Raw genomic sequence first — 9,350 nt, 5'->3', positions numbered from 1 at the left:
AGCAGATAATAGAACTGGAGTCACTACGACCTACTGGAGATTATTCTGTGTGCAAAAAAGGCGCGATCTGTACTAATGAATCTGGGACGTATGATTCTTCATTTTGGTGTCTGTAGACGATTGTCGTCCCTAGCTTTGCCGTTGTTACGAGTCAGACGTTTAATTTCAAATGTGTGATCTCTATCCCACTTGACAGGTGTCGTGGACTCCGGGGAAAGAAATTAAAACTACCACAGACAGAAAACATGAGATTTTTTCTGTTTAATTCACATGTTACAAGTTTTGGCTTATCCGTTCCTGACTTTTCGGCTAGCCGATGACGGCATATTATTTGTTTCGTAATCAATTTCATCACTTAATTTTATTATTTTCTTCCATTTGTGTATGTTTTTCAGCGATTTCTCAATCCTGCTTCTATACATAGAAACTCTAGTGAATACATTAGGCATCACTCCATCACTACGTACTATGAGAAAGGACGCTATTCCGAACAGAAATGATTTTGAAGATTGACCCCTACGGACGTAAGTTGTCACACCGGAGCCCGAGTCCCCCTGCGTTTGAAAAAAGCAACAGGATATCAAAATCGGTGAGAATCAAAAAAGAATTACTAATTTCTCACGAAGCTAATGGTAATTATATCTTCATTTCGAAACACACTTGCTCGGTGGTGCAGAAAAATGTCTTTACACGATGGCCATGTCCCAAAGATGAAGTGCTTCAATTCAGTATATTTCACGTGGTTCGACGTCCTGTGCTTTCCCCGTCTATTGTTTCGAAGTTTTCAAACATGGACTTCAAACAACTCTCCCAACTTTCGGTGTTACGTATTATAAGCCGTATCCTTAATGTCTGCATGGCAGTATTATTAGTACATTTTCTGGAAAGTCTATTTCTATTGCACATTTTCTTTGGGAAACCGGCGTAATATGCCATGAGAGATACCGGTGAGATTTTCCCCTGAAACTTGCATCTATTCAAGGGCAAGGAGCGTCCCTAACCAGGGATCTCAAATGCCTTAGAGACGGCCATTTAGGGGAAGATTTTCAATCTTAGTTTACACTGCACAATCAGTTCTGTCGCATGAAATTTCTATTCTGCCTGACCGGGTCCCATCTTCTACTTGTTTTCCTAAGCTGACAGCGGCTGTGCCGCTGCGCGTGAGTTCTGTATATACATGGCGCCTATAAAATTACACCAACTAAGTTTAGAGATTAGTATTGTTTTGGCTCCTTCATCTCAAATGTAAACTATTCTTTACTCAATAAAGCCTCGAAAGTGACTGCCTAATCAGAAAAATAACGGCTTCCTGTTACTTGAGGCACCTTTTTATTGCCTTATCACAGTAGAAGTATAAGTGCACTAGAATGCACAGGTGCGTCTAGATTTTTGTGTTTTTGTAACTTACAGCCTGTTATATTCTAAGCAAGCATGTGTCGATGTGATCCTGTTTTCTCTAAATAAGACACATCTTGGTGTGAACACATGAGACGAGACCCTGCAGAATAGCTCAACGCAAGTGGCGTGCGTGTTGGATGGACGGTATAGCAACATAGAGTCAACTCCATCATCAGCTAGTTTTTAATCAGTAGCTCAGTACTGGGGCTGGGGCCCTCTATCAAGGCTTGAGAATCACTGTAGTTTATGTGGATGTACAGAAAACGCAAGGTAAAAGTTCAAAGTCTCTAGTTGTGATATTCTGTCATGCCACCACGAAGAATATCGAGATGCAATAATGATAGCGACAGTTTACGGTTTCTGCCAGACACGCACGTAACAAAAGATGTAGCAAACGGAGGCTTTAATGTGTTGGCATGTTCACGCTTGAAGTTTCCCTGGCGGACGACAGCATCCACTGCATGGCGTAAAAGCTCCATACCTACTATCAATATTTGCCTTGAATTCAGGTTGTTACACTATACACCTGCGTACATCTTGTTTTTTTTTTAAGTGAATGCTTGAATTTTACTCATTACTGAAAAAAAAAATGCTTGAATTTCTGAATGCTACAGTATAACAAGGGGAAAGCCCCAACTTCATGTATCGTTACGGCCTCCTAGGTGTGTCCTTGGAGGATTGACTCAACTGCATCACACTGGGCCTTAGAAAAATAAAAAATAAAAAGCAGTGGTAATGCATATGACATAAACATTCTAGCACTTTTTAAAAAGAGGAAAAAAATCACACAAGAAATGAGGAGCGTGACTTGAGTTCACTGGTATGCCACGGTCAATCTTGCATAAGAACTTCGGAGCGGTCGAATAAATTTGCCCGCTCGGCAAATCGCGGATATGTAGCTCACTAGATAGCCGATATTGTCCGGCGTTGTCCGGTAAGCACTGCTTTCCTAATCACAGAACCAGAGTTGAGGTTCCAGGTGCGCTGTGACCGCGAGTTTGATCAGCCATTTCCTGAGTTAAGATACGCATGGGACGACACTGGCGCCCAGTTCCTACGACCCGGGCACAGCGGAAGGGCCACTTTAACCAGCGGTAGTCCCAGCAAACGAGCATGGGGCTTTGGCAGTATCATGGAGCCTGTAGACTGTGGTGGTGCACAGCAGGGCACACACCATCCAACATAGCAGGAGGGTGAGGACAGGCCCTTCTTATCAGCTAAACCGGGCGCAGACGACTTCCCAACCCTTGTCATCCGGGTCCGCCGGAGCCGATGTTACGCGACCCTACCAGTTGTAATCTGTCCTCAGCAAGACCAAATGAACCAAAGACCTGCACATATGACACTGCTCCAGCGCGCATGTTCTAGTTCTTGCCGTTTACCGCTAGGCAAGCGCAGCTACATGCGGCGTGGTGCTACAATTACCCTCCTGAGCAAGTTGGCGTTTGCCATTATATTTCTTCATGGATGCAATTTGTCTACGTTTTAAGTCATTTGTCTACGTTTTAAGTATTCATCATTCATCAATTGAACAGAAAAGATACCAGGAAGTCTCGCGCATATATTATTAAAATGTCATATTTGCATGATTAATTACTAGATTTCAAAATAATCAGACAGGATAAACGCACCTGGAGGCAGTGAAAGCAGACAAATCATTTGTCCAAGCCCATGCTCTGCAAACCACGTTCTAAAATTGCATGCCCGATAGCAGACGATGATGACGATCGTTACAGAGGAACAGGACAACCGAGCGCCCTCAACATCCAAAAAGTTAACGCAAGTTGGCGCACGCAGTACCACAGGAACCAGTCATATGTGCAGGTGTCTAGTTCACTAGGTCATGGCCCCGAGTGCCTTTTTGTCGTGCCGTTCGAGCCCGCGCGCGGCGAGTTTTCAACTTTTCCTTCATTGTCTAGCTGAGGACCTTGGACGCAGGGGGCTTTAATTATTCTCAAATATACCCCCTTAAACAAGTTTTTTCTCGGAGAAAAAACTAGGGATCAAGCGCCCAAGCACTAGTTGTTCAACAGCGTCACACATCAGTGAAAACTTGCTGTTCTGAGTCTCTCACAAAAATGTGCACCGACAGAAGCAACGTTTGCTGACAAACTAGAAGAAAGCAACGCCGCCAGGCAAATGAATTTGGGGGAGACAGATTAATAAAGCCTTTGATGTGTTCAAACTAGAAACAATAACGCAACATTAAACTTCATCACAGCATGTTTTTATTTAAATGCATCGCCTGAGTCAAGTACAGAAGTAGTTGGTTGTCTGTTTGAATAGTAAAGGTGCAGCATAGAAGGAAATGGGAAAATTGCCTACCGACGAAACGAGTGCCAAAAAATCTTGTTCCTTTGCGGAAAAGGGTGTTCCCCGCTGAAAATATTGTCTGCTAGCATGCGGTATGGAATGGTAGATACCGCTGTGTTCTTGGAGAAGAACGGCGCACTGGCCTGTTCCGGGAACATTGCAACTATGAAAAAACTTTCTTCCAAAATCTGCTGGCCAAAAATAGGGTATTGAGGCCTGAGCGGTTTTAAATGTTTTTAATACCTTCACTCTCTACGAAGTCCAATTCATACCACCCAGTGACCCACGATTAGAGAGGACAAAGATGAGGCAAAATGGATAGTGAAAATGCTGCAGGCAGCGTTGCCAAGGAATGCAGAGATGCTAGTTCGGTACGAGCAGCGTCCTCTTGTTTGGACGTTCGTTGGGCGAGGGTGTAATTCACTCAAACGAGTTCAGTGCTTTAAACTGGAACAGGTGGCTGAGCAGGAAACTTAGCCTTACAGCCAAACTTGGGAAAGATATCATTAGCCTCTAAATTTCCTGCTCAGCCACCTGTTCCAGTTTAGATGCACTGAACTCGCTTGAGTGAATTACACCCTCGCCCATCGAACGTCCAAAGAAGACGCTGCTCGTACCGAACTCGCATCTCTGCATTCCTTGGCAACGCTGCCTGCAGCATTTTTCCTATCCAATTTGCCTCATCTTTGTCCTCTGTCATCGTGGGTCACTGGGTGGTTGGCAGTCCAGGCCTCTCCGTTTTTGCCGCGGCCAAGGGTGAAGTACAGCTCAGCGCTCTATCAACAGCAGGTGACAGGAGCTGACGCTCACTGCCGTTCTCTGCAAGATGGAGCCAGTGGTGGTGTCCGTTCGCCAACTTCACAATATCTTGGTCCCTTTCCACGACCGCTTAAATCTGTGAGCATAAGCGTGACGTATTATAGATGACAGAACGGCGATGATGGACAACATAAACTACACAGCTGAGAGAATACGGCTTCGGTATTGATTGTATGCTTTAACATTGACCGCCTTCACATTTCACCTCTGAATTTGGCCTCACCGACACTTTTTCGTTTCTTTGCTGCGCCTTCTTCGTGATGGGAAAGCTTACTGCAGGGTGTAAGAGTGTGTGGGTGTAGGGAGGAGTTCAGCGTTTGGAGGGCGAGTCATTCAAACATGCAAAAGGTACCGGTATACTGCAAGATGCCCAGAGGAGGCACGGAGACGCCACGACAGTGAAATATCCCACAGGGGCAATTGGATGAGAAACTTGGCACACTTGTGCGCGCGCACGGACACAAGCACTCACTCTCACCGCTGCTGTTGGCCGAAAGAAGATTTACCTATACTGAGCACGCAGTAATACAAGTTCAGCTCTCTTTCACCACGCTAGCGCTTTTAGTGAAAACTCCAAGCATTTAACGGTTTTGTGTTTGTTTGTCTCCTAGTCTGTCTGAAAACGGCAGGTTGCGCACCGGCTGGTGCGCAATGTACCCAGGTATGTAGGTCTGCGCGATCATGATGTTCTTGAGTGCTTAAAAAAGTAGATAGCGAAGTATACGCATCTTTAAGGAAATACTTTTATTTGACTAGACTGTTCGATCGGTCCTTCGAACTAAACGTCAAGTAGAATAAAAAAAATTGCTTTAACGAAGAGTATAGTTCGCTCTCTCTCCCTCTCTCTCTCTGTGTTCGCGTGCGCGTGCGTGCGTGCGTGTGTGCGTGTGCGTGTGTGTGTGTGTGTGTGTGTGTGTGTGTGTGTGTGTGTGTGTGTGTGTGTGTGTGTGTGTGTGTGTGTGTGTGTGTGTGTGTGTGTGTGTGTGTGTGTGTGTGTGTGTGTGTGTGTGTGTGTGTGTGTGTGTGTGTGTGTGTGTGTGTGTGTGTGTGTGTGTCAACCTGCCCACCGTGTCAAGTGGCAGCTAATTTAATTTAATACTGAAAGGCTTCTCTGGAAGGCCAACCTCAGTCGCAACTCAATTCAACCCAAGCAAACCAAATCCCACCGAGGTTAAACACCTGCCACAGAAGGGCAATTGCACATCCCTTCACCGCTGCGCTAAGATTGGTAGAAAGAGTCCATCTATGAATGGAGACGATGATCAGTTCCAGTTCCGCATATACGCATTATCGCTATGCGAACAACTGCCACCATCAACACTGGATCTGAATCCCCAACCGAAGGCAAAGCCTAATGGCTACCACATTTAGTTCGCAGTTGGCCTATCTACATGAATCGATCATGATCTTCTTTGTTATAACCAACGTGTGTAAGCTCTCTTCTCCATTTCTTTCTTTACCATCGTTAATTGTTGTCAGAAACAATGTCAGAAACTTCATTGTTTAGCGTTTGCTTGGCCTTTCTTACAAGTACATTTTCGATTTTGCAGAACCTATGTCGAGGAGTCATGTCATGACGTTTTATAAACAATCCTTACTACAATCAAATCAAGAAATAGTGTTTCACCACATTTTATCGACAATTCTAAACTCTGTAAAGGGTAACAGTGAAAAGCAGAAATAAAATACCTTCGTATTTTATGTGTAGGCGAGTTCAGTAAATAGAGTTTAGCGTTTAACCTGTGGAAATTTCGCCTTCCATTTTGAGTCAACCGTGCACCTGCTTCAGAATGACGTTCGACATATATTGTCAACATTTGGGGAAAAGGATTTCGTGTTTAAGGTCTACAGGCACAAAGTTTTTCGGAGTCTGCATTTTTTCTTGGAAAGGCCTACGGACCTAAATTCATGAAAGATAACTTATACAACAACAGCACTGAAATAATTATTAAGCTGCAATAATTTTGTTCAGCCAGTTTCAGCCTCGATCGACGCCAGCCGTTGAGTGCACCCTGTCTTCACGGCCTACCGGCAAACCTATCACCCGCGGCACTTACAAGCAGTAATTTTTGATTTTAAGAACCACTGTGTTTGATGATATCACAACAGTTTGGGCAAGTGACCTTGATGCCACTCGATGCAGAAGGCAATGCTGACCTGCTCCTGGTTAAAATTCAAAATCAGTTGTGTTCCGCTAAGTGCCTGTGACTGACACTTCAACACCGGCTTTCGCCCGAGACGCATTCGGCCACGAAGCAAGTCTTTCACTTATGTTCGTAATTTTGTGCTGTAACAATTTTAGGAATATAATCCAGAAGTCTGGACGCACATGCCTAGTGCACCCACCGATTTCCTCCCCCCCCCCTAAAAAAAAGAAAATTGACTGCGCATGCAACACAAATATTCATGCCCTCGCACCGACGTGAGGGAACGTGTACATATCTTAAATGCCGTTGAACGGGGATTATTAGTGCAAAAGACCGGATTCTTTGGAAGTGACCTAAAATTTGACGTCCTGAAATTAGCTTTGCAGTTCTCCTTGTTCATCGCCTTCGTGAGGAAGTATCGGGTTTTGTTGGCTTGCATTTTTTCTGCATTTATATAAAAAATAAAGCCTTCTGATATCATTCTGTTGTCAGCAACCACTGAGTAGAATTTTAATTATACATACTAAGCACAGAAAGCTCTTTTTACCGCTGTAGAGAAAATTATCATATATGAATATAGCAAAATTTAAAAGTCGACGTCGCAAGGATACGTTGCATGTGAAGTGTGAAACTAGCAGCGAAATGCTCTAAAAATTTGGAGCACTTCATAAATTTCTAAGTGACCGAGCATTTCAAGAAATTCTGTCCAAATAAACCGAATCTATCATCGGTAGTGCAACACACACACACACACACACACACACACACACACACACACACACACACACACACACACACACACACACACACACACACACACACACACACACACACACACAACACACACACACACACACACACACACACACACACACGCACACACGCACACACACGCACACACACGCACGCACACACGCACGCACACACGCAAACACACACACACACACACACACACACACACACACAAACACACACACGCACGCACGCACGCACACACACACGCACACACGCGCACACACACACACACACACACACACACACACACACACAAAAAGCTGACCAGGAAGCCTGCAATAGCCAAAGATGTTGCATCCAAAACATAGTTTTTTTTTCATTTTCTTCTTGCTTAAAAGTTTTGTTTTCCCTCACACCATGCATCCTTTTTAGCGGCGACTGGTTCTAAAACATGCAAATTTCTCCAAATATCCTGAACCACTGATTGCAGTTTTTTCTTCCGGTATTTTTGCAAGCGTACGCATCAGTGCTTCCTGAGTTAAAACCTCAAACACTTTATTCAAAGGACGCATGATCACTTTTATTTGGAGGACATGTACTCAACTGGTCTTTTGTGATCTCCCAGCTGCTTTCATTTTCATCCAACAGACTAAGACACTCCTAATACTTTCTGTGCGGTTAGGGTCTTTGTGCCCTTTTGTGGGCCCTAGTGTCTGTTTCATCACCCCCCGCTTCATTCGAGTGAGGACTGTCTTCCTTCTGTGTGCAGAATGAGGTCCTTGTGAAGAACTTCACAGCGAACAAAACAGCCTACCTCCTTGTTGTACCTACTTGTCTCCGCGAAGAAGTTCTGCAGGCTTCACACGACGAGCCGACAGATGGACATCTCGGGTTTACTCGCACCCTCCGCCGCATTCACACAAGTATTACTGGCCCCGACTGTCTGCCGATGTCGCACACTATGTGACAACATGCCGAGATTGTCAGCGACGAAAGACTCCTCCCACACGACCAGCAGGATTTCTGAACCCCATTGAACCTCCCTCAAGGCCGTTTCAACAGATTGGCATGGCCTTGCTTGGCCCTTTTCCAACGTCAACGTCTGGAAATAAGTGGATCATCATAGCAACCGACTACCTGAACCGCTACGCCGAGGCGAAAGCCCTACCAAACGAAACAACAGCAGAAGTCGCCAAATTTTTCGTGGAGTGCGTTTTTCTTCGACACGGCGTCCCCGATGTGCTCATCACGGACAGAGGAACAGCATTTACGGCGGAACTCACGCGAGCCATCCTGCGCTACAGCCAAACCAGCCACCGGAGGACAACTGCATACCATCCGCAGACCAACGGACTGACCGAGCGCCTGAACAAAACCATCGCCGATATGCTCGCTATGTATGTCGATGCCGAACATAAAACCTTGGATGTCATCCTGCCGTACGTCGTCTTCGCCTACAACACCGCAGTGCAGGAGACCACCCAGATGACGCCTTTTAGGCTCGTCCATGGCAGGGATGCCACGACCACGCTAGACGCCATGCTGCCCAACGTTACAGAAGAAGAGAACGTCGACGTTGCCGCCTACCTTCAACGCGCAGAAGAAGCTCGAAGGCTTGCCCGATTACGGATCAAAGATCAGCAGCGGTCCGACGCCAGACGCTACAACCTACGAAGACGCAATGCGGAATACAAGCCAGGAGACCAAGTCTGGGTGCGGACGCCCATTCACCGCCGTTAATTGAGTGAAAAGCTTTTGCGCCGCTATTTCGGCCCGTACAAGGTTCTTTGTCGGCTGGGTGAACTGGATTAGGAAGTCATCCCTGACGCAATGACTGCATCCCAGCGACGCCGCTTATGACCAGAAGTTGTCCATGTAGTCCGTCTGAAGCCGTATTATGCGCGCTAAAGGCCGCTGCATTTCTATGCTCTATTTTCG

Source organism: Amblyomma americanum, chromosome 9, assembly GCF_052857255.1.
Source record: "Amblyomma americanum isolate KBUSLIRL-KWMA chromosome 9, ASM5285725v1, whole genome shotgun sequence".
Classification (NCBI taxonomy): Eukaryota; Metazoa; Arthropoda; class Arachnida; order Ixodida; family Ixodidae; genus Amblyomma; species Amblyomma americanum.
The sequence above is the reverse complement of the archived record's forward strand: the minus strand, read 5'-3'. Positions refer to the sequence as shown.